Consider the following 27,103-nt stretch of genomic DNA (forward strand, 5'->3'; position numbering starts at 1 on the left):
AACATTATAAAAAAAAGATGCCCTTAATAGCTTCTCAGGCAGCCTCTGAAAGAGAAAATAGAAATATAAAGGATTATTCAAGATGGTTTCATTTTAGTGGAATTACATAAGCCATTTGTAACAAGATCTGGAAGGAAGAAAAATATTCTGCTCACAAACTTAAACCCCGATCCTGCAAACACAAATACACACATGCTTCACAGTGTTTGCAAGACAAGGAGCATTCTCACCTGGCTAAACTTCAGCATCTCTCAGAGGCAGGGTAAGTGCCCTGTCCCATGAGGCAGCTAAGAGGAGGGGAGGAGAAGGAGAACATTTACAAAGACATGTAATTTACATTTTGAATAATGTAGCATTGTGAATGGTAATTCTGGCATTCAGAGTTAGAGAATATGATGGATAAGAATATACATAGTCTTGCGTTATAAACTCCTGTTTTCACTAGCCTCTCACTTTTGCAAGTCTTCTCTGTTTTGGTTGAAATTTTCCACACTCCCATCAGAGCCCAAAGGTAAATGATGTTAAGAAAGTTGAAGTAAAATACACTTTAGTGGATTTTGAAATGACTTGAAATGATTAGAATAAAATAGATCCTTTTTCCCACTTAAAAAAATGAAGACGCTTTCCCCCCCGCAAAGCTAGGAGCTGTCTATGTGGTAGCCTGCAATGATGACTATGGGTGTGAACCTGTGCTCACTGAAGTCAAAGACAAAGCTCCCATTGACTTTAATGGTGCAGGAGCAGGGCCTAGATGCCTGACTAAACCATAATGGACCTCCATCAATCCTTCCCATGACGTTCCCCTTGCTGAGACTACCCTTCCCAACCCAAAATGGCAATACAGCATAAGGACTTGATCCAAATTTCCATTCAGGGTTATGGGAGTTTTTCCATTAACTTCAATGAGATTTAGCTCAGTCCTAAGGACCAGATTTACAAAGGTATTTAGGCACCTAAAGATGTAGATAAACACCCAGACATTTAACTCCATTGAAATCAATGGGTGTAAGGCACCTAGGGACAGATTTCTTGGCACCTAACTCCCACTGATTTCATCAAAAGTATAGAATATTTTGGGAAAATTTCCAAGCAAAGGGTAGATTTTCAATATCACTCAGTGCTGGCCTAACTCGTCTCCCAGAATCTGATCTGATCTCTAACTCCCATTGATTTCATTGGGAGTCAGGCACCTAAACACTTTTTAAAATCTGGCTCTTACTGCCTATATGCAGTGGCCTTTAACTTTCCTACAGGTGTTTATTTTGGACAGAACATAAAGGTAAATTTGGGTGGAAAATTTGAGAATCACATTGGGAGCTTTTTAAAAGTTAAAATATCTGGATAATCTTCAGTGCAAAAAAGGTCTCAGAGATGTTTGGTAAAATCTGATTTCATCATTTTTCAATTATAGAGATTTTGTTTGGGATTTCAGAAATGTTTAGCAGTGGCCAGGGGCGGCTCCGGGCCCCAGCACGCCAAGCGCGTGCTTGGGGCAGCATGCCGCGGGGGGCACTCTGTCGGTCGCTGGGAGGGCGGCAGGCAGCTCCAGTGGACCTCCCGCAGGTTCACCGGAGCCGCCTGCCGCCCTCCCAGCGACCGGTAGAGCGCCCCCTCGGCATGCCGCCGTGCTTGAGGTAGTGAAATGTCTAGAGCCGCCCCTAGCAGTGGCCTAACATTGACCCCAGGAAGAGTTAAGCCAATCGTGAGTGTGAGGTTGCCAACCCTCCAGGATTGCCCTGGAGTCTCCAGGAATTAAAGATTAATCTTTAATTAATGATTATGTCATGTGATTAAATCTGCATGAATTCATCCAATCAAAGTTGGCCACCCTAGTGAGCGCTACTGAAAATTCCACTCTGCATTTGAAATTTTCCCCAAAACATTCTGATGATATAATTAAAAACAAACACAATTTTTTTTTCAAACTAATTCAGAAGAACATGTTTTCATATCGATTCACATCAAATAGAAGTGAAATGAAAATGTTTCAAGTTTGAGGCTTTTTTCTCCTCATAATCTATTTACTCCTGGAAAGAGGGTAGGAAAGAGGGAGGAAAGAAACAAAAAAAGGGAAACCAAAAAAATTTCATTTCAATTCTGCTCAGTTCAAATTGAACTGAATTTTTTTTCATTTTAAATTGTTTTGTCCAAAATCTGGAAATTTTGAATGATGCAAAAATTGTATACAGAAATGTCCATACTGTTTGAAAAGGCATTTTTCATTGAAAAAAAATTTTGATTAATAATTTTCAATCCACCCTAAAAACAGGAAATATAAGGCATAACCAATCTACCATCCTAAACCATATACTTTCTGAATAGTATACAACGATGTGTGTTATGCACTGCAGTGCACACTACATGTTATTCTGTTATGGGTAATGCAAGCAAGGATAATGCAACGTAGCAGATTAACATTCAGCATCATATTGTGTTCCGTTATTTTTACCCTGCTGTTTCTTTCACTCACCAACTCATGACTCACACCCTCCTCAGACTGGAATTTCCATCCCAGTACTGTGTCTCATTGGGTGTGCTGTGGACTGCTATGCCCCAGGAAGCCTTCTCAAGAACAGCACCACTGTCTCTGCTCCAGGCCACTCTAGAGAACAAAAAAATGCAAAGTCACCTATAATATGGCATCACAATTACTGTGGCTACTGTGGTCTGTTTAGCAAAGTGCTTTTAACATTCAGTGGGGTTATGGCATTGATTTAGCTTATTATATAGGTGTTGACACTTAGGAACCTAGGTGATAGAAACACCGAAGACAGGTAGATAACACAAATACAGAGAGACCATCGGATGGATAACCTACATTTCAGAAACCTTTATGAAGGCTCTTGTGAGATGGGCAAATGAAGTTCAGTGTGGATAAATGCAAAATAATGCACGATGGAGGGAAAAACTTAAATGACTCCTAAACCTTACAAGGTTCTAAATTAGGTGTATCAACTTAAGACAGTGACCTGTGTAGACAGTTCAGTGAAGACCTGTGTTCCATGGGCAGCTGCATTAAAAAAAAAGAAGAAAAAAACCTACCACAATGTTAGGATGCATAAGGAATGAGATGGGGAATCAAACTGAAAATATTATAATGCGTTTATTCAGTGATGCCACCTGGTCGGGAATAGCATGTGAAGTACTGGTCATCCCTTCTCAATCCATGACCTCCTCCTCTCTTTTCTCTCTTAGGGCCAGATTGTGGTCCAACCCTTCGTGGCTACACTGGGGCATAAGACCCTCCAACCTCCCTCCAACCCACATGGCTGCTTAGGATGTAAATGGGAAAGCAAGCTCGATATGGCCACTACTGCCACTGCAATCAAATGGGTGTGGGTGGGAGCAAAGAGAGGCAGAAAGAGGGAGAATCCTTGGCTCCACTCCACGTACTGTGTGAGCCTGTGAAACTGAGCTGGTATGGACAGGAAGTAATCTGCCCCTGTTATGGGGCCATAGCAGAAGACTTGCCCATGCAGCAAAGAGGAACAGAGAGGCAATTGGACTTTCTGAGTTACAACTTCTTCCCTGCGTGGCTGCTGAGGTTGCACAGATATGCACTGCTCCTTACACAGGGCTGTGCCTAACGGCACAATCTAGCTCTTCATCTCTCCAGTGCTCCCAGTCGAATCCCTTGGCCCTCTGTTCTCTCTCAGTCTTTCATGCCTGGTCTTACAGATACCCACAAAAACCTTCTTGAGGAGACGCCGAAGCATGCTGCGCTCCCATGAAAGTTACATGATGTTCTCTGCAGATCCATTAGCCTTGTAGCAAGCTTAATCTCCTGTCAGTTCAATTTCAGCAGGTTCTTCTAGGTGCACTGCTGATGGTGAGCTAGACAGTCAGACAGCAGTGTCAAGTGGCCTGCCACTGCCAGAGACACTTTACTGCTCTACATGCTGATGCTACCTCAGGTCACCCGTTGTGTCCTCTGTCCTACTCTCTCACCCAGCCCAAAGCTAGAGTACGACTGACTGGCTGGAAGGGAGTGGATGTGCATCAGAGGGTAGGAAGATTGAAAGCTTACTCATACTCCCCAAATGCAAATATCAGGGCCTTCCCTCAGTCCAAATAGCAGGACATCCTGAATGCGGAAGCATGTCCTTAGCACACCAGTCATGTCATTGCCTCCCACCATCTTTCCCAGCTGTAGAAACCCTGAAGCAGAAGCCTGAAAAGGCCGTGGTTAGTGACCTGAAATGAAACCCGTTGCCATTTTAAAGACAATGTTTTTAGTGGGAAAGCTAAGGGCCAAAAGAAGAAGCAGTGCTCTCAAAGCAGTGCAGCATCCTGCTGTCAGAGCCTGTGAATGTTCGATCCCAGCTGCAGCATCCCAGTATCTTGGTATTACTGACTCAAATCAGTAACAGGTTGTGCTTGTCAAACCCTGATCAGAGGCACTATTCAGCAACATCTGTCCTGTGTTTTAGTCTCTTGTCCTGAGCCTATATTTTTCCTGAGCTTGTAGCTCATTTGTCTTGAACTAGTACCACCCTACCTAGGTCATTCCAACATCTAACTGTCTGATTTGAGTGAGACTCTGACACGATCTTGCTAGATTCTCCCAAGCATCCCAGCCTCTTCCCACCATCTGAGAGGTGCAAAGGGGCTGGAAAGCAGCCGGTCTGGCCTCTGCTGTGAATCATCCTGGCAAGGGGGAGCTCTCCACTGACACAGAGCTCTGTAATGAGGCCTTGTGATAGACCCATCCCATCCACTCAACCCCAGCATAGGGAGAGGGAGGCAGCTTGGGTGAAATACACTGTGCTCTATCGTGACTCAACTGATATATGGACCATCAAGGAACATAGCCAGCTGGCAACAGTTAAAGCAGCCCCTAAGTTGCTCTCACCTGTGCAAGGGTGTCATTGATCAGCTCTGAGAATCAGGGAGCCATAATCAGCTTCCTATTCCCCCCGCTGTTTTGTTGAGTCAAATGGAAGTGCAGTGAAGTTGAACCATCAGGGCCTGACAACAAATTATTCTGGATCATAAGGGCCTGAAAATAATTTGTTCCTTAAGGACAAGTCCTATTTTAGCGCAAGACCTATAGGTAGCTCGCTCACTCCTAGTTTTGATACCAAAGATGTTTCTTAATCTACTAACTGGTTTGTCCCTCTTGTTTGAAAAGAGGCTTTAAATAGGCAGCCTAGGAAAGATGTAACTAGGACGATGTTCTCTTAGATGTTAAGGCAAAGGAACCGGCACCTAGTGGGTCTGGACTCCTAACCCTCTCAGTTGCTATCTCTCATTGGCTAGATTTGACCAAGTCACTTGACTTCCATGTACCACACAATGGCAACTTCATGGTACATGAAGGACCACACTATAATATAAATGTTGGGTTGGCTTGAGATGCACTGAAGAAAAGTGATCAATGGTTCCATGTCTAGTTGGCAGCCAGTATCAAGCAGCGTGCCCCAGGGGTTGGTCCTGAGGCCAGTTTTGTTCAATATCTTCATTAATGATCTGGAGGATGGCATGGACTGCACCCTCAGCAAGTTTGCAGATGACACTAAACTGGGAGGAGTGGTTGATACGCTGGAGGGTAGGGCTAGGATACAGAGGGACCTAGATAAATTAGAGGATTGGGCCAAAAGAAATCTGATGAGGTTCAACAAGGACAAGTGCAGAGTCCTGCCCTTAGGATGGAAGAATCCCATGCACTGCTACAGACTAGGGACCAAATGGCTAGGCAGCAGTTCTGCAGAAAAGGACCTAGGGGTTACAGTGGACGAGAAGCTGGATATGAGTCGACAGTGTGCCCTTGTTGCCAAGAAGGCTAATGGCATTTTGGGCTGTATAAGTAGGGGCACTGCAAGCAGATTGAGGAACGTGATCATTCCCATCTATTTGACATTGGTGAGGCTTCATCTGGAGTACAGGGTTAGTGCATGAGCCTCTACTGCATGAGCTAAAAGTCAACTGGCTATTAGCTAAGGCTATAGAGCAGACTCAATCTATCTCTCTTTAAGTGGTCTCGGTGCCACTAGATGGGACAGAACACCACACCCAGAAGGTGTCTGGGTTACATGTGGTACCAGCATAACACAGTAACAGCATAACAGCCAGCATAACCTGGTAGTGTAATACAGCCTACATTGACAGAAGGGGTTTTTCCATCGGTATGGGAACACCACTTCCCCTAGCGACATTAGTAAGATCAGAGAAAGCATTTTTCTGTTGACCTTGCTGCATCTACGCTGTGGATTCTTTACACCCCTGAGCGAGGTAATTCTGTCAGCCTAAATTTTTTAAGTGTAGACCAGGCCACAGAAAAGTTAGATAAAAACATAAATACACTTGCTGGAAGACTGCAATATACCACTACTTTATGTCAGAGAATTCAGAAAGAGAACACATAAGAACCCAAACAGAGAGAGCGAGAGAGAGAGAAAAAGAAAAGCAGGTTGGTCCCTAAGGCAATGAGGTACAACTGACCTCACCTTGCTTTAAGCTGGCTTTTTCCAGACTGACTGTCTGCTGACTGACTAAGATGACCCAAATCACAGGGCTTTGGTAAGAGACCTCATTCCTGCAAGCAGAACTAGAAAATGCCGCACATTTAAAATGATAGCTAGTCGTTTTTAACCAGTTTCCCATACACCACACAAACAACATTTGTTAGGTTGAAAGAATGTTTCATTGTAGTCCAGTGAGCAGCCAAAATACAACATTACACTTTTGCTATACAAGTTCTGCACTTCTTAAAAAAATACAATAATTAGAATACCTGGCAATGAAAAGTTAAAGTGTCCAGTCAGTTCCCCATGGCCTTATAATCCTTCATCACTCACCATCCAGCCCATAAACACCACTTACCAAGCTTAATTTTGTCTCCTAAAATTTGAAAACACATGCACAATGGTGCAAATAACACATTGCTAGGAGACTGAAAAATATCATTTTGTATTCAAGGGATTCATTTTCAATAACCTCCCAGTAAGTTGTTACGGTGACATCTGAATATGTTTTCAGGAGGGTACATTCAGGTTGGGTGTTGTAGGTTGGGTGAGCCAACACCAATAACTTTCACTATTGCAGACTTGAGAATAAATCATCAGTTTTCATCATGGCAAAGGGCTAATCGTGGGGTGCTCCAAGCTTCTGTACTAGGTCTGATGTTGTTTAATACATTTATAATGATCTGGAAAAGGGGGTGAATAGTGAGGCAATAACATTTGCAGATGACCCAAAGTTATTTAGGACCAGAAAAGACTATAAGGAACTTCAGAGAAACCTAAACAAGCTAGCTGAATGGACAACTTGATAGCCAATGGCCAGTGAATATTTCTGGGGAGGGGGATATTAAACCACTCTTACACTTTAAGGGTTCTAAATTAACTGTATCCACTCAAGAAAGGGATTTGAGCATCATTGTAAACAGCTCAATGAAGAGCTCTGCTCTATGTGCAGCTGCGCTCAGAAAAGCAACCAAGATGTTAGGATGCATCAGGAATGAGATGGAGAATAATTTAAAAAAAATATGATGATGCCATTGTACAAATCAATGGTGCAGCGTCATCTGGGTACTGTGTGCAGCACAGGTCACTCCGTGTCCAAAAGGGTACTGCAGACCTAGAGGGGATTCAGAGAAAGGCAATGAGAATGATCAAAGGCCTAGAAATATTGCTTTATGAAAAGAGACTGAAAAGACTGGGATTGTTTATTTTAAAAAGGAGATGAATAAGGGAATACATGATAAAAGTCTATAAAATAATGAATAGTATAGATAAGGTGGATTGGAAGCTTCCACTATCCCTATCTTATAACACAAGAACAAGGGGGCATTCAATCAAAATAAGAGATGGGAAACTTGAAATCAGTAAAAGGAAATACTTTTAAACACAACAGGGAACTAAGCTGTGGAACTCACTGCCACAAGAAGTAGTTAAGTCTGAGAACGTAACCAGATTCAAAAAGGGATTGGCTAGTTATATGGATATTATGAATACCCAGAGTTATCATAAATGACAATAAAACATTTGGGAGGGATATTAAACTTTGTGCTTTGGGGCTTATGCCAGTCTCTAACTATTAGAGACCAGGATGAGACCTAATGGCTACTGTCAGAGGCAGGATACTGGGTTAAACGGACCACTGTCTGACCCAGTATGGCAAGTCCTATGTTCCTAAATCAGGCCCTGTGCAACCCTATATTTTAAATTGAATGACATCTAATAGCAATAGAACTTAACCTTTTTAATAGTTGGTCGTCTCAAGACAAACATGAAAGCATCCCTTGAATTAGACACAGATGAGTTGCTTTTCAATTTTGGTGTCAATTGCAAATTGGATCATGGTTGAATGTACCAAAGAAATGCATGACAAAGAGAGATGCGAGGCAGCCATGCTGTGTGAAGAGATGGACACTTATTTATTATTCATTACTATTATTATTCAAAAAGCATCAGGAAACCCTAAGAGTCTTGGAAGTACCTAAAAATAGTAGGGTGCATCACTGCTTGAAGAGTGACAGATGGAACTCTACATAGTGGCAACTACATTAAAAGAAAAGTTAAGGGAGAACAGAGAGAGAGAATGTCTGAGTCCTGCTACTTTTTGAAGGAGAACATCAACAAGATAGTATAAAGCCCCCTCATCTTTTCCAGTGGTTGCACTTTTGCTTCACCACTGTGACAGAGGGAGCTCCAAAGGCCAGAGCTGAAAATCACTGCAAAGCCAAGAAAGAAGAAAATATTTAGGATGAGATTTTCAAAAGCATTCAGCTTTAGCATAACTGCACCCACTGAAATCAATGAACTTCCACTGGCTTCATGGGAGCACAGTTATGCCAATCCAAAGTGCCTTTAACAATTCCAGGCTTATTTTTTACTGCAGTGAGTTCATTTAGAATGAATGTATCTGAACTGACATGTTTGCGCCAATAGTTATTTCTGGTACCCTTCAAAATACTTCTTAACATCCACTTATACTGTGGTATTATGATGCACTGCAATATCAAATCATCTGTGATATGCTCTCAGATTGATTTCATAGGGAATGTACAAAGCCCCACTTGACTCAGAACTCCTTCTGCAGTTCTATTTTCCAGGTTAAGCATTATGCACTGACAGTGACATCAGGCCTTATATAATTTCATGTGATGTCTTTCTAGACAGTGTAGATACTGACTGAATCACAACTTTGCTTTAGCGTTGACAATGAATAATAATTATATTGCCTCCAGCCTTTTCCAAAATACCTTTTCATCTTACAGCTAGTTTAGAGCCACGCTGAGGCCCAATCCAGCTCTCATAGAAGTCAATGGGAAAACGCTGTTTGTAGTCAATGGGAGAAGGACCGTGCCCCTGGGGCTCAATCCTGCTCTTATTGAAGCCAATGGCAAAAGTCTCATTGATCTATATGGTGCAAAACCAGGCCTTTGTGGTTCAAGTTATAGCACAAACCAAATAGGTTTCAGCAGGTCTGTGTGTGACCTGAATTCTGTCCCTGGGTGTGCCTTCTGGGCAGGAACAGAACAGAAATTTTCACATCTTAAATGATTTGTTTTACTCTGCCAATGTTTGCCTATAACACCCATGAACCTTGATGAGACCTATAGTATGTTTGCACATCAAGCACTATGATGCAACCCCAGCAGCATCTGTGCCTTCTTGAGGCCTTGTCCTCCAGGGTGCTGAGCACAGTCTGGGAGCTGCTGATGGCCTTTAATTTCCAGTGACTTCAATGGGCATTGAGGGCACGTAGTACCCAACAGGAGGCGCTCAACACCCTGCAGCATTGGGCCTTGGTGTAGATGTATAGACAGAGTTGAAAGTAAGCTGGTATGGTGTACCGGCAAGAGCCAATATGCTGTGCCGGACTGGACCAGCTTTCGCGGCGGTCATTTAAAGGGCCCAGGGCTCCAGCCGCTGCAGGAAGCCCCAGGCCCTTTAAAGCACCGCCAGAGCTCTGGCAGCCGGGCTCAGGCAGGGATTTAAACGGCCCAGTGTTCCTGCAACTGCAGGGAGTCCCAGGCCCCTTAAATCCCTGCCGGAGCTCCAGCAGCCGGGCTCGGGCAGGGATTTAAAGGGCCCAGAGCTCCGTGGTGGCCAGAGCCCCAGGCCTTTTAATTCACCCCTGAGCCCTGGGGCTCCCAGCCGCCTCTGCAGCTGGTAGCTCCAGGTGATTTAAAAGCCCTGGGGCTCCCAGCCACAGCTGGAGCCCCAGGGCCTTTAAATCGTGGAAGGCCCTGCCTCTTCCGGTTGAGGCCCCACCTCTTCCGATTGAGGCCACGCCCCTGCTCAGGACTCGGGTGTACCGGTAAGTCCTTTAAGTTACTTTCACCCCTGTGTATAGATGACTATAGATGGTGGGTAACATTTCATTGGTGATTTAGGAATCTAAGGGTTGGTCTACGTAGTGGGGTAATGTGTTCTACAGGGGTAAAATTTCTAAAGCACACTAATGTGTTGCACAGTAATTGGTCCATGTAGACCCTGCTGGTGTGCTTAAATGTAGTGGTCTTTCAAACAGCACTATGTTAAAGTGCACTAGGGAACCATTAGTTTGCACTAGCAGGGTCTACATGGACCAATTAATGCACAAGATGTTAGTGCACTTTACAAATCACACCCCTGTAGAGCACATTACCCCACATGTAGACAAGTCCTGAGTACCACTGGCTTTCAGTGACTTTCCTAAGCATCTATGTGACTTTTGAAAATGGGATTTAGTCCCAGATCCTCAAAAGGTATTTAAGTGCCTAATTGCTATTGGTTTCAAAGGGTGTAAGGCTTGGTCTACACTTGAAAGTTGTACCTGTATAACTATTTCATAGGGGTCTGGGCTTTTGTACCATTAGAGATATATGGGTACAACCCCTACTGGAGGCATAGTTATACTAGTATAAAGGTGACTTTTATACTGGTATAGTTTATTCCCTTTCTTGCACAGAAATAGCTATACCAGTTTAAAGCACCTTTATACTGATATAACACCAGTTGAGATGTATTGCTTTGACTATACCAGTATAGTTAAAGTAGTGCAACTTTCAAATGTAGGCAAGGTATTAGGTGCCTAAATGTCTTTGAAGATCTGGGCTTTAGCACTTGTCTACATGGGGAAATTTACAGGCATTTCAATTGCAGTATAATTGTACCAGATTAGTTAAACCAGATTTAGCCCCACGTGAACACTGTCAATTGGAAAAAAAGTGGTCTTAATTAGGTTTAGTTTAATCCATTTCCAAAGCAAATTAAACTAAACTGAATTAAATCCATTTTTATTCCAAATGAGAGCATCCACATAGGTGTTTAATCCAGTTTAACTAATCTGGTTAAAATTCACATTTTTGGTTAATTCAGATTAACTCTCCTAAGTGTTCCTATGTAGATAAGGCCTTAGGCTCTTAAGGCACAATAGGTGCTTTTGAAAATGTTACCCCCAATGCCTAGTTTTTATCTATACCATGAAAATTGTTGTGATATGCTGATAGCACACTCTAAATGGGTATAGTAAAGTTACACATTGAGTCCATACTGCACATTTATCTATCTAGCCAGCTAGCTCCCTTTTAATATTTTTTCTGATAGCACTCACCACCATAGTGCCCAAGCTATGACATTAAATTCATAGGTGGATTCTCTGGATGCGTACATCATATGGCAATGACCAAAATATACTTCCAGCTCCAATTATTTTATGGCATATCAACTCTGGGAATAAGCCCGTTTGGCAGCACGTTGGGCTTTTATTCTACAATGTACTTTGCATATACATTACTTGCTTTTAGCCTGTGTACTTACTACATTATCTTAGGTTTCAGAGTGGTAGCCGTGTTAGTCTGTATCAGCAAAAACAATGAGGAGTCCTTATGGCACCTTAGAGACTAACAAATTTATTTGGGCATAAGCTTTTGTGGGCTAGAACCCACTTCATCAGATGCATGGTGGAAAATACAGTAGCAGGTATAAATACACAGCATAGGAACAGATGGGAGTTGCCTTACTGAGTGTGAGGTCAGCCTAATGAGACAATTCAATTAACAGTAGGATACCAACGGAGAAAAGATAACTTTTGAAGTGGTAATGAGAGTGGCCCATTTCAAAGTTGACAAGAAGGTGTGAGTAACAGTAGGGGGAAATTAATATGGGGAAAATTAGGTTTTGTAATGACCCAATCACTTCCAGTCTTTATTCAGGCCTAATTTAATGGTGTCCAGTTTGCAAATTAATTCTAGTTCTGCAATTTCATATTGGAGTCTGTTTTTGAAGTTTTGTTGTTGAAAAATTGCCACTTTTAGGTCTGTAATTGAGTGACCAGGGAGATTGAAGTGTTCTACCGGTTTTTGAATGTTATAATTCCTGATGTCAGATTTGTGTCCATTTATTCTTTTGCTTAGAGAATGTCTGGCTTGGCCAATGTACCTGGCAGAGGGGCATTGCTGGCACATGATGGCATATATCACAGTCTCTATGCAAAAGAATATTTTCAATTATCATTAAATATATATTTTCTTTTTAAGACAGTCACCTATGAGGGTCACAATTTACATCCCCGAGGGCTGTAAGTGGCTCCCAGTACACACATTAGATACCACAGCTGCATCCAAATGTATTCCGTTATATAGTGCATAAACTGATTGTATAAATGAGGCATGCCAGAATGTGTTGTTTTCACAGTAGTTAATCAAGGAAGCAATGATGTTTTTCCAGAAACAAATAGAGTGTTTATCAAAAGTTACTTGCCATATAACAAGCGGTTTAAACAGAGCATCAAGGTACAAAGAAAGACCTTGGGCAGATTTTTTCTGCCTGTTTCTATGGTCAACATCCAGCTATGAAACAGCCTCTTCTTCAGTTAGGACCAGATTACAAAGGTATGTAGGTACCTAAACTCCAAATGTAGGCACCTACAACCCACTTTTAGGCTCCATAGAGATCCACAAAACTCATGCCAAACCATGAAGGCACATAAACTCATTCACTGGCTAAGTTTTGGCAGTGAAAGTTCCCTAGGGGCCTGTGATAAATGAAGGGAGGGTGGTAGCTCCTTTTTATGGACACCCAGCCAGATAGTAGCTATAAAATCCCACTTAGTAGCTGTTCTCTAATTGCTCTACCTGCAAAGGGTTAAAAAGTCTCACTGCTATGCATAGGTAAAAGGAAATAAGTTGGCACCTGGGCGAAAGAGCCAATGGGGAGGCTAGAACTTTTTAAAATTGAAAGAAGACTCCTCTTTTGTCTGCCTGTGTTGTTCTCCCAGCGAGAAGTGAACAGGACCACAACTATGCTGTAAGAAGCTTGGGGCCAGGTATGAAAAATTCCCAGTATCATAACTAGAAACTACTCATTTGAAACTTCAGATATGTAAGTAGATCAGGAAATCTCTAGGAGGAAGCGATTAGGTTTATCTCTTTTTATTTCTTTATGGCTTGTGGACTCCTCTGTGCTAACCCCAGGCGTTTTGATTTTGCTTCTAACCTTTAAACTGGACCACAAAAAACTATTCTAGATGCTTAATCCTTGTAGTTTGTTTTTTTTAATCTAGCAAATGCCTACATTCCCAGATGTATTTTCTTTCTTTTTTTTAATTAATAAAGTTTACCTTTTTAAAGAACAGAATTGGATTTTTGTGTCTTAAGAGGTTTGTGCACATGTTTAATTAGCTGGTGGCAACAGCTGATTTCTTTTTATTTTCTCAGCTCTTTCCCAGATGGGGGGTGAAAGGGCTTGAGGGTATTCCACAGAAAGGAATTTCCAAGTGTGCCTTCCTGAGTTCTCAAAGGGGTTCTGCACTTGGGTGGTGGCAGTATCTACCCATCCAAGGTCAGAAAAAGCTGTAACCTTGGGAATTTACTACAACTGGAGTGGCCAGTATTATTTTTTAAAATCCTTGCAGGCCCCCATCTTCTGCACTCGAAGTGCCAGAGTGGAGATTCAGCCTTGACAGGGCTTAAGTTTCTGCCTCTGGCTACACGCAGTGCTGCCTCACTGTAGGCACCTGGGGAACTATCTTCCACCTAAGCTCCAAAGCAATTCACAAATCAGGGAAGACAGGCATTTGGCTACCTGAGTCCTGTGCAGGGCCCAATCCGGTAGGCATGCTCAGAAGCCATCTACAAGATAGGGTCCCATTCAAAATCCAATCAGAGGAGGAGGTGATAGTCATGCCTGTGCCCTCTAAGGTGGGTGCCCTAATCACTGGGCTACAAAGTCATTCTCTCTCTCTCTCTCTCTCTCTCTGGCCCAATGACTCTTTAAGCATTTATCCACAGTGGAACAGTCACTGGGAGTGTGAAAGAGAGAGTGCGAGAGAGCATGATTCTGTGGTCCAGTGTTAGGGCACCCATGTGGGAGATCCTGGGTGCCTAGTCCTTGCTACAATCACTCTGTAATGATCTATCCACAGAGGAACACCTTCAACAGCTACCTACTGGCTGAGTAATCTGGGCTTGGTTGTTTGAACATTGATCATCACCTCTCTTGCCATACAAAAGAAGAACAGAAGAGATTGAGGGAACCCCCACTTCAGATTACCCCATAGCTCAGTAGTTAGAGGGGTGGATGATCCCTGTTCAAGTCCTTTCTCTCCCCCCACCCAGCAAAAGGGAGGAGAAAAGACGGGTGGTGCCGCTGCCTCCTCCTCTGCCTGTAGCTACTGCCTGCCTAAGCCACCCTTATGAGAAACTTCTGAGGCACCTAAACCACCTAACTCCAGGAGAGCGGTTCCTGATTGTAAATAGCTAGCTGAGATCGTCACCTCCCTGCAGCCTGGACGTAGGCATCTTTCTCTCTGAGAGGGGTGGGGCTTAGCACACACCCTTCTCCTTGACATCACCCATTGGCTAGTTTAGGCAGCTCCCCACCTAGCACACTGGCTCTTGGGACACTGGGCAACCCAATGCCTAAATTCCACTGTGAATCTGGGCCCTTGTGCCTGATTCAATGGGAGTGTTTCTAGTGACTCCAAGGGGTGTTGGAAGAGACCCTTAACGAGGGAGCACTTAACCCTTTGCATACACCTACTGCACCAACAAAAGAGCAGCATGATGAAGCACTGTAACATACCAAATGACCGGAGTGACTGCAGGCCAGACTTTTAAAATTTTTAAAGGTATTTAGATGCCTAAAGATGCAGATAAGCACCTAGTGGGATTTCCAAAAGTGTCCTATGAGGCACCTCGGTCTGCACCTCTAGGCACTTAAATACCTTCCAAAATCTGGCCCTAAATCCTTGGAGTTAAGGCCCAAGACTGAGGCTCAGGAAATGTGCATCTTATTCCTGGCCCTGATGTTGTGTGCCCTTGGGCATGGTACTTAGGGCTCAGTTGTGCTCAGTAGGCAAAGCCCTGTATTGGGAACAATATGGAGCTCCACTACCCCAAGGGAAGTTCTAGGGAAAGTTTTTCCTCCAAGGAGGAGAACACCAACTCCTATGCCAATTCTGGAGGTGCAGCATACATGGCTGCTTGGTGCACGGGGTGGGGAGGCATCACCCAACCCCGCTTGGGGGTCTTGTGCCCCTGCAATTAAAATAAAATTAGTAATTCCGGAGCTCCAGGAAGCAAAGGGCCTGCAACTGCTGTCCAGGGGAGCAAAAAGCAAATGGGGGTAGGGCTACTTTCCTTGTAACCCAGCCACCCACCCAGCTGGGCAGCTGGACCCTTGATCTTTCTGTGTTTCATTTTCCTAATGTGTAAAAAGGGGGTAAAAATATAATCTACCTCCCTCCAAGGGGTGTAGTGAGGTTTAATAGGCCTGATCCACAGCCCACTGAAGTCAATGGGAGTCTCTCTGTTGATTTCAATGGGCTGGGGATCAGGTTCTGGAATCACTGGATGGAAGGAACTATCTTAATGGAAAGTTATTATTTTCCAGTGTTATAACAGACCCCTACTTCCCACTGGTATTTTGTAGCTTCCCTCTAATCACTGTTTGTTACATTGCAAAAGAAAGACGGGAAAGAAAAATCAGCATGAGCTCAATTTGGTTCCTTATGATTGTTTTCCGGAAAGCCAATGTGATGTTTTTCACTGTTACTCAGTGAAATACTACCGATAGCAGTGGCAGCACAAGGTAATTAGCATCCAGTGGGTCAAAATCTGTTCTCAGGATGCACCAGTACAAATCACTTGAACTGAGGTCTGTGCTGACTTACCCCATGTGCAACCCCGTTAATTTTAATTGGGTTGCACCTTTGTAACTGACAGCAGAATTTGGCCTGCTCAGTGTAAAATGCTTCTGTATGCTAACTCTAGAGTTGATTTAATAAGGTAATTAAAATGAGCACACTGGGAAGCCTATAAAACTTGTTGACATGCCTAGTACTATTAATCAGCCGCATTCATTTCTTATAATTCTAGTTTTTCCGTGTATAATAAAAGGCTGATTCACCTCTGTGTTAGACCTTTTTTATGCTCGTTTACTCCAATTACACCAGCATAAAACTGGAGTAATTCAGTGGTGAATTAGACACAAGAACAGTATTAACCAATTTTTTCATTGCCATCAGGGTTAACCCTTGGAAAATCTTCTTTTCACCATGGTCCCTGCAGCACAGATATTTTTCTCCCTTTGGGAAGTAAATGCAAATTTGGCTGCTTATCCTTTGGTAAGAAAAGGGAATTGAATGTATGCTCACTATATCAGATGTGCCAAAATTCATTTCTACTCTTTCCCTAAATAACGAAGGCAAGAACTACACACACCTGAGTGAAACAACTTCATTAATTAGGCTCCTTTTCAGGAAATGTACCTGTATCATATTTCCTATTCATGGGAGACTAAAACTTCACAGAATCTGATATTGGCAGCTCTCCCAGGATATTTTCCATTCGCACATATTTCTAAAAATGTCAACCTCACTGTAACCATTCTCATATGGGAAGCCCGACATCAGATGTACATTAGATTGGGGGAAAAAATCACAAAAGTGCTTTTAAAAAGGAAAACAAATTTCAAGTATGTCATGTTGGTCCAAGTCTACAACTCTGTTCCAATGATACCAAGAAACCATTTTTTGGACCCTGCGATGACACGGTCATGGTAATATAGTTTGAAAACTAGCAACAAGATCTCTGCAGTTTTAATTTATGAACAATAGATTTTAGGTGAGACCTTTATTAAGGCCTGATTCCTGCACATTAGGGTGTATTACCGAATATAGGAAAAAATCCTATACAAGGCACTAAGAACCAAGCCTACTCCCCAATCCTGGAATTAAAAACAGCCAGCTAAGCAACTATGCATCTGGCTGGAGGAGTCTTCCCCAGAAGGGGGAGGAGTGTAATACTGTTTCATGTGAATTTCGCACCAATCACCAACCCTAGATGATTTCATCGCCTGATTTTGGACCCCACCAGATCTAATTGCTTTGGAACTAGTCTCCTTGCAACTCCTGCTCAGGGTGTGAACTAAATATGGAAATACAAAACATGTGCAATTTTGCCATTTTGCATGTTAAGCATGAGGAATAAGCAGGATTGGGTCCCCACACATCCTCCCTCTCTCTGCACCAACACTTCCACTCTTCCTACTTGCCATATAAGTGAGAGCCCAGCTGAATAGGTATATTAAGAATGAAGTGAAAACAGACTATTCTCAGGTCTACCTGAGCATGACCCAGGGGAGAGTCAAAGGTTAACTTCAGTGGAGTTACTCCAGATTTACACTGGTGGACCTGAGAGCAGAATTTGTCCCCTAAGCTGGTTGAAATTTACACTTCCTTGTCCATTGCCTTTTTTAATTCTATATTTAGCAACTTCTCACTGCAGAGGAATCAGTAAAAAGGCATAAATTCACCCTCTATAGGCACATCTGCTACTAACTCCAATGGGAGTTTTGTCCACTTCCACCGGTGATGAGATTGGTCCATGAACTGTGGTTCTGTCCACTCATAAATCTGAGCCTCTTTTCTGAGGCAAGCATGTGTTTCAAACATTCATATCATTCCCCCAAGAGCTTCATAATACTAAGAAATGATAATAGACTCTTTGAGGTTATTTCCAGTAACAATGGACCTGAATGAACAGCCTGAATTTTGAAGGGGTGAAGGCAAACGCTGCCTGCTGTGTTTGGATCTGAGTCAGCTTCCCTGTCTGAGGAGGGATGTTCTAGTGGGGTTTACACTTTCCCCCAGAGTTACAGAGAGTGCTAGTAATGGTTTATTTCCTATAGACCACAGTATAGCAATTACTGACAAAGAGAGTATCTCTGGGGTTCCAAGAGAATTCTTCTGACACTTGCAAAATTTCCCATCATTTATAAGTCCAGTGAAACTCCAGCAAGACAGCAAGTATAAAATGGCCATTGGCAACTTAACCGCCTGGTGGTGAAAATGCCAGTAGCTAGGCTACAGTGTTGTTGCGTAGGTGGGATACAGACAGATTAGTGTAGAACATAAGCTAAAGCAGCATCCTCCTCCCCTCTTTGTTAAAGTCACAGAATCCCTTCCCTGGAATTCAACCAGTTTGGGGCTCTGTTGAATGGCATGGCTGGGTGGATGCGGGACAGCCAAAACCAAGCTGGGCTCTACAGCAACAACCCCTTCCAATCAATGGAAACTGATGACATGTATAATAAGGTCATGTTGATAGAGTTAATATAATGTGGGACCCATAGTCCACTATTCCTAGTGGATCTGGCTTCTCCCCACAGACACTGAACTCTGCTCCACTGCCGGTCCACAGCAGGTGTGTCTACACTCCTCTGTCCTCTGAAGCTGAAAACCTGTTTGCTTTGCTAGGAGGCACAGGATGTGTAAGAGAACTCAAGTCTCCTCCTAGATGAAACTTCCAGATCCCTCAATAGGAATAGAACCCACACAAATCCCCACCGGCATTAGTCAGTGTAAACACAACATTGAAATCCATGGAGCTTCCAGGCCTTTCATTACAATTTCTCCTCACACTTCCGACCCAACCACTTTTGATCCTACACTCTTACTTTTATCACATTTCCCCTGCATATCTCCTTGATCCTATTTCTGTCCATTCCCCTCAGTACAGTACCTGATTAACAAGGTTTGAATTCAATGGCAAAACAAGATGGCCAAAATTTAGGTAAAACCAAAATCTGGGACACTTGAGACCATACTAATATTCAGTCAAGTTCATTCTGCAGTAAATATATATAAAATCAGCAGAATAAGCTAAAAAACCCACAGCTACTAATAATATTTAATATTTGTGTATTTAATAATAATAGTAATTAGCACTTACATGGTAGTTTACCTATTCCAAGCAATGGAGATCTGTAAACTAGTTCCACTTCACAACACTCCAGAGAAGTACATGGGTCAATATCACTAAAGATGGGGAAACTGAGAAAGAAATTCAGTGCCTTGCCCATGGTCACACAGTGAGTCAGTGGCTAAGTCAGAATTCAGAACCTTCTGGCTCCCACCCATGAGCTCATTCCTCCAAACCATGCTACCTTAGACAAAGTTGTGTTGCCGCTGTGTGCCTCAGTTTCCTCATCCGTAAAATAGGGATCATGATATTGACCTCCTTTGCAAAATGCTTTCAGATCTACAGATGAAAAGTGCTATATAAAAGCTGGGTGTTTGTTTGTTTGTTATTATTATTATTAAAGGCCTCTTTTCAGACTGATCATGTCTTCCTAATTAGTCATTTGGCAAGCAGTCTGAAACTTACCAGTGCACTAATGGTTACTTTATCTAATTAAAACGTTCCACAATTTCACTGTATAACAACAATCTATTTTCACATTAACTTTTCTCATCTTTAAATAACCCTTTTATGCCTTGAAAATTATAGTGTTTTCTCAAGCAAAAAGAAAAATCATAAAGTTCGTTCACATTAAAAACTTCCCTCAATTACTCCCCCTCAGATTTCCAAAACATTTAACAAGAGAGAGAAATTACAAGACTACACTCTTTCAGTCATGCAAATCTCTTTTCAGCTGTCCACAAAAATCACATGCATTTCCAGCTATGTGAAGGGATATGCAGATTCAGTAGAGGGGAGAGGGAGGAGGGAGAGATTTAAAAGTGCCTTGAGCTTACCCAAGAGAGTTAAATAGAGTAGAATCTTACTAATCCCTACTAACTTTAGGGAGGGCAAAGAGAACCTTGGTGCGGATTTGTGAGGTCTGAAGATTACCAAGTGCTGGAATGAAACCAGTGCAGATAATGAAATTCTACTGTACACACAGCCTGGAATGTCACCACTGCTGAACCCTCAATTGTCTGCACTACTGTCTACCTAGCCATCATATTTATAATGCCCTCATCAAGCCTGCTGTAGCTGGGTGCAAGCAAACTGCAAACCTGATTATGAGGATTTGCCATTGTACTAGTTATTGAAAGCTGGAGCAGCACGATTATACTGTATGTGTCATCTATTTGGAATATATAATATTATAGTGGGCTTCCCTGCCTCCCACTGTCTGGGTTGCAGGTGGGCATGGTTTGAGAGAGAGGTGAGGTAAAGGTGCATGGTAAAGATGAGGGCTCTCAGGTTGGCACACATTAGGTCTGTAAGTGAGGTGCTCTCAGGATGGTAAGGGAGAGGGTGGTGAGGGGAGTCACAATCAGGATGCTTAAGGTCTCAGCTTTTGAGATGAGCAGCTGTCAGTAATTGGGGCTCAAAAGTTTGAGGCACTCAAAATATGGGAAGGGACAGAAGCATGTGATGCAAATGTCAGTGGAGCCAAATGTACATCAATCCACCTGGGCATAGGGTGTAAAACAGCACAGAATTTGGCCCCTGCTATTCAGCTGCTTTCTGCAAGGTAGCGAGTGACAGTCTTCATGCCACACTGTAGCCAAAACACAGAGCTGTGATTTGTCTTTTACTTCGCCCTCATGAATGTCATCTAATGCTGCAACCCTTCTTGCTTTCTTTGGGAACCTAATCTCTTGGTGATACTAAACCTGAGTTGACAGATGATACAGCAGAGGAGTTACAAGATCTTTGACGTTATTGTGATAATTTGACATTTTTGGTAAACCGCCTTTAGGGTAATACATTGTACCGTAATCATTTGGATTATCTGTATTGAGACCCCCAGTTTTTACACTGAAACAGAAACAGTCTTCAGAAAATGCTTTTGTCAGCTAGGAAGATAATTAATCTACCGCCAGATAGGGCAATTTCTGGAGAGCTATTCTGCCCTTGCACTATTGAAAATTCAGAGCAACAGCATCCCAGTGAAGTCAATGGGCCTGATTTTGATCTCATTTATGTTGATATAAATCAGGAGTAACTTCATGAAACTAATGGTATCATATCTATGCAAAATCTGTGTTAGAAAGATCAGTGGATTTCAGTGGAGATACTTTGGATTTTGGCAGCATAAATGAGAGCAAAGTGTGGCCATTTGTGTTTAACAAGTGCTTAAATAAGCCTTGAAGACGAGACTAGCTATCAACTGGTAATGTGTTCTGGAGTGCAGATGGGCAAACTTTTTGCACAGCCAGATTCCCAACACTGATAATATAGACTTGATTGTCTTCTCACTTATACTGGTGTAATTCGGGAGTAACTCCACTGAAGTAAGTGGAATGCAAAGCTGGTATGAATGAAAAATCAAGTCCTATGCCTTTATGACAGTGGGGAATTTGATAAAGTTATGCATTCCTGTTTCTGTGTGCAAAGATCTGCTGAAAATCAGGAATTGTTATTATGGGGCCAGAGTCTCAGCTGGTGTAAATCAGTGCAGCCCCATTGTCTTCAGTGAAACTATGCTAATTTATACCAGCTGTGAATCTGGCCCATTATTTTGGGGGGGTTATTTTTACTGCATCCATGATAAACATGAACAGGTACAATACACATACATAGAAACTAAAGAACACCAAGTAAATCCACTAGATTACAGTAGTGAGAAGAAGTTGCATTCTGATGGGTAACACTAAAACTATATGAATGCCATTATTTTTTAATTTTAACCATTTTTAATCTTTGTAACTTAGAATTGCAATAAATTAATTATTTGGCCATAGTATTATTCATATTACTTTTTGTAGTATTCTATTCCTATAAAAACTGTAATTACCTCTGCTTATTATTGATAATGTTATTTATACAGCAGCAGAGTTTTGTAAGAGGTTTTACAGTACAAAATATAGATAGATTCCCTGACATGGACTGATCCTGCAAATACTTGCTAGAGTGAGCATAGGGTTTACTACCATGGGCAAATCCACCGAAGTCATGTAGCAAGCATTATGCTCCATAGTAAGTGAATGATTGGGGTAAGGCAAGAACAGTAGGGGATGGAGGAGAAGGAGTGAAAGACCAAGGAGAGGCGAATGTGTGTATCAAGAGGGCAATAAAGACAGGTACTACTAATCATACTAATAAAATTATTATTATATGTGACAGTGTTAAACATTACTTGACAGAATGATTTTGCCCAGTGATTTTGGAGATTTGGAGACTATAATACAGTATATTCCTTCTTTTAATTTAAAAAAAAACAAAAACGTAGCTCTATTAAGTAAGGTGGGGAGGTTGGTGCTCATGAAAATAATGGACAGAAAATATGGCTAAAGTAACACCTGGGGCAAGCAGATGCTATTAAAGCTTTATATCATATTTTCCCCCAATATACCTCAATTCTGACATGAATCAATCCTATTATTACAGTTAGTTTCTAGAGCACAAATTACCAAGTGTGCAAAACCATATACAAAATCCATCTTTCGGGTGAGTTGTAAAACCAACGTCCTGAATAGCTCCTTAAAGATCCATACTCCTTGAATCACACAGGTATATAGGGAGCAGCCGGAGAGAGAAGCCAGGGAACACCCACTCTAAGTAACATATTTCTTGTACGCAGCCCAAAAATCATACAGAAGGAGGATTTGTTAATGCTGCTGGAAGCAGCGTTCACGGTCCCTGTGTATTCGGCGTGCTCAGTGACCTGTCCAATGATGGCTAGCTAGGTCACTGAGTGCAGATGCTGGCTCAGAGCCAGTGGCTGCACTGCCCCCAGCCAGCCAGGCTGCCACTGCTGGGTGTGAGTGCAGGAGAGCAGAAAGGAACATGGAGAGGGAGCCGCTCAGTCTCTGTGGGGGTTAGTCATGGGACCCCTATTTTGTATATCAGGTCAGGCACTGCCCAGTGGCACATGTGCAGCACTAGAAGAGAAGCTGTATTGAAAACACAGCTCCCTTTCGCCGCACACATTTTCAATTGGTGTTTTCTGCTTATACCTTTCTCTATGGGAGAGGAACACAGTATCCATTGTTCATAAAGCACTTTGGAGATAAAGGGGGTTCTAGAACTGTTAGTTATTGTATTATCATTTGTAGAATGACAGGCTATGATGTGCACGAATGTCCACTAGTGACCAGGCTGAGCACACCAAACTCATGTCACTGGTGACCCAAGGTATGATTCAAGCCAGCATCCCAGAAATGGAAGGCTAGTGCTTTTCAGTACATTGTATCATTCTGCCCAAAATGACAAGTCATTAATAACCATTACATATGTTTCAGTGACTGAAGAAGGTCGATCTTGAGACCTCACATGATGCAGTACATTGCCCATAAGTCCTAACCAATAACCACTATTATTTTCAAACAATTGATTTATTTTTTACTAAACTCTTACATTTTGTGCCTTGTATTGGACTAAAGAGGTTTTTAAGTTTGTTTTTAATTTCCAGGTCAGCTAACATAAAATCAGTAATGGTCTGGTGCAGATTTTCTTCTTGAAATGAACGGAGAATGGGTGAAAGCAGCATTAACTCTCTCCAGATTTCACTCATAATGTGTGAACTTTCTAATTTTGGTTTTCTCCTCCTTCCCCTTCTCCCATTTTCTTTTGCAGCAGTATATTGGGTAACAATTTGTTCCTCCTCATTGTTATACCTCTTCAGCACTGCACATAGGAGTGGTCAATGCCAGAGCCTGCTCCCACTGAAATCAATGAGAGCTTTGCCAGTGAAGTCAATGGGAGCAGAAGCAGGCCCTCTTTACTGGAAATTTATTTATAGATATTCTCAGTCAGGGCACAAACTTGCAACTCTTATTCATGCAGATAGTCCCTACTAGAGTGGTTAGTGCTGTTGACTTTAATGAGACTGTTTGAGTGAGGGAGGACTACTCTCAGGAGTAAGAGCTGCAGGTACCCATTTATAATAAGAATAGTGGAATATGGTAGGACAAGTGGAAAGCTGAGTTCTGATCCTGGTGTACCACACAGCACTTAAGGCCCAGTCTTGCAACCTGTGAAGCACCTTCTGAAAATGACTAAGGCTCCCAATTCCTCCTCTTGAAGTCAATGGGAACTAAGGGCTCTAAGTCCCCATTTAGGCACATGCTTAGCTTTAAGCACTTGAGTAGTTACTGAAGGCAATGGGACTTAAGCACATGCTTAAGTGCATTGATGAACCAGGGCCTAAGCACTTCTTGAATCCAAATCCTCAGCACCTTACAGGCGCTATCTCTTTCTACCTAATAAGCCTCCAGCAATCTCTTATTCTTAAAAAGCCATCAAATCTAAATGTGTGATTGACAGTTTAAGAAGCCAAGCCAAACAAGTATTTTCAATCATATCTGAAGAATAATTGGTTCCCCTTTTATTTGACAGCGACTTCCTTTTATCGGGGAAAAATGCAGCATGTGAAACAGTCCAACACCAAAAGAAAGCATCAGACAGTCCATGTGAGTGTTCAGCCTGAAGGATAAAGAATGATTTGATGGGCTTGTAAACAGCATTGTGCAGAAGAAGACTCCTTTGCTTTCCTAGGGCCTGATCCTGATGGATGCTGAGCACCCACAACTCATACCGGACAAATGCTCCCCTCAATTAAACCCGTGATCATCCGGCATAATCAAAGGCAGAATTTGGCCAATTGACGTAACTGGACTTTAAGGACACTTTGCACCTTGCAGGATTAAGTTCTATGCTACATCCCCAAACTCACTGGGTCTGATTCTGCTCTCACCCGAATCAATTTTACAACAGTGCTACTCCATAGACTGCAGTTAGTGCGTATTATTTTTATTACATTAGTGCCCAGAGAACCGAAACAGGATCAGGACCCCATTGGCATGCCAGGCACTGTAGAAGCATTCAGGTCCTCCCCTAAAGAGATTACAGCCTAACCTGAATACAAGACCCAAGTGGGAGAACAAACAATGGAGAACATGAGGGAGGGAGAACTAGGGTAGCAGTGATAGGGAGACATAGTCAAGGCCTCATCCTGCAAACCCCACTCAGGTATCTCAAAAAGGGACTAACTGAAGTCAATGGGACTATTTGCCCATAACGGCAACTCTGATAAGGCCTTAGAGGATCAAGACCTTAAGAGCTGCAGTAGGTAGACTGTGGCATCTACTTTTTTTTTAAACATTTTTGCTCAACCTCACTATAGGCTGCACTTCTCATGGAGGCAGAACTCCCACTGAAAAAAAAAAGTTTGCCTATATCAGGAATGCATCAGGATCGGGCCATTTATTTGTAACTTCTGTTGTGAATGATTTTTAAACAGACTACAGCATCACAGCCAATCTAAAAGACAAAGGTCTAATGCCAACGGGAAGAATCCTGCACTCCTTTCTCAGGCAAATTGTCCCTGGCTTTGAGTTGGGCCTTATGTGATATTTCTTTACGCCATCTTGAAAAGATTCTACTTGCCTGCTCACCTGGCATGAATCATATTTTTTGGAACAGGAGGGAAACATCACTTTTGTAAATTAGCATCAATCATGGTAAAGAATGGGTGGAGTAGATATTGTGCATGGATTATGGAGCATTAAAGGACATTTTTTCAAGGTTGATTTACACTAACTTAAGTGCATACAGTTTACTATCTTGCATAAAATATATTTTTGTCTTAAGTAACTATTAAGTGCATTGAAAATTTGATAAAAACAAACCTTGAGCGTTGACAATCAAGACTTCTCTTCCATGACCTGCTAATCTTGCCATGGTAAAGGCATGAAACATCCTTCAGCAGTGCAACAGAAGTATGCAAAAAAACCAGTAAGTTCTTTGCAACAGAAATGATAATGTAGCGCTTTGATTTGAAGTAACGAATCAACGTCATTTCAGTGTTCACTAAGGTAGCTGCACAGTGCCATGTCATCAAAATGAAGATGATCTGTCATTGTCATTCAGGAAGATTGAAATTGTAAAATCCATAACATTGTGATGGTTTTGCTTTGAAATAACAGAAAAAGAAAACATTTTGATGAAAGATGGTTCTTTCCTCCTCAGTCCAAGACATAAGCCACATGATGGTTATTTAAGTAGCACTCTGTGCCATGTCAGACTCTAAGTGCCATCCGTTTTTGAAATATGATCATTAAAAACAATAAGCCATTTATAAAAATGGCCTGGGTACGGAATGTGACTGATTCATGTGCTAAAGAAACCTGGAGTGTAAATTAAAAAAGCTTTGCAGATAACGCACACAGGATTAGCTTTCAAGTTGTTTCCCCCAGTTCCCACTGTTTTTGATCTGTTGTGCACTTGGATAAAAACCAGTAACAGCAGACAATAGCCTATAAAAAAATCTCAAAATTATACCAGTGGTAGAAAAACAAACAAACAACAAGCTGCACAATTTCTTTCTGGGATTTAAAGCACAGGGCTGAATTATTAGAAATTCTGAAACAGTAAGATTGTTAATAAAAGTACTTATAAAGAAATATATCTACAATATTTAATAATTTAAGGCTCACAAAAAACGAACATTTTCTCAACAACAAAACAAAAGTTTTCTGCTATAGGGTTAAAAGCGCCAAATTCACTTCACATACTAGTTAACCAGATCTGTACTGATCACAAGGGAGAAATCTGAAAGTGTTTCTTAGCTAATGTTTCTAGTGCTTTAATGAAGTCATGTTTCACAGGAAAATAAATACCCCATTCATTCTTAAATACAATTACACATATATAAAATATATTGGAATAATTTCAGTTTGAAACTACCGTACAAAAAATATCCATTCATCCTCCATACACAACTCCCCTCCCAATCTTTTAATACTAAACTTTGAGCAAGTGAATTAGTTACAAATGACCCATTTAAAATCACAGTTTGCTAAAGTAAGTGTCTACAAATAACACCAGTTTGCACTGTAATAATTTACCAGCTCCTGCACCATGGAGTGTAGCTTATTCTTAGTCTATTTTAAAAATAGGTGACCCTTTGTGTCCTGGAAAAAAGAACATAAA

At 41.9% G+C, this 27,103-nt stretch overlaps 1 long non-coding RNA gene across 1 annotated transcript; it reads right to left on the minus strand.

Moving 5' to 3' along the window:
• On the minus strand, positions 1–26,503 carry LOC123361486. The gene is made up of 3 exons (XR_006576169.1): positions 25,801–26,503; positions 2,471–2,602; positions 1–287 (listed from the first exon to the last, which is right to left on the minus strand). It is a non-coding gene; the product is annotated as an uncharacterized LOC123361486 (long non-coding RNA).
• Positions 26,504–27,103: the final 600 nt, after the last annotated feature.

This window comes from Mauremys mutica, chromosome 1 (genome assembly GCF_020497125.1).
Source record: "Mauremys mutica isolate MM-2020 ecotype Southern chromosome 1, ASM2049712v1, whole genome shotgun sequence".
Lineage (NCBI taxonomy): Eukaryota > Metazoa > Chordata > Testudines > Geoemydidae > Mauremys > Mauremys mutica.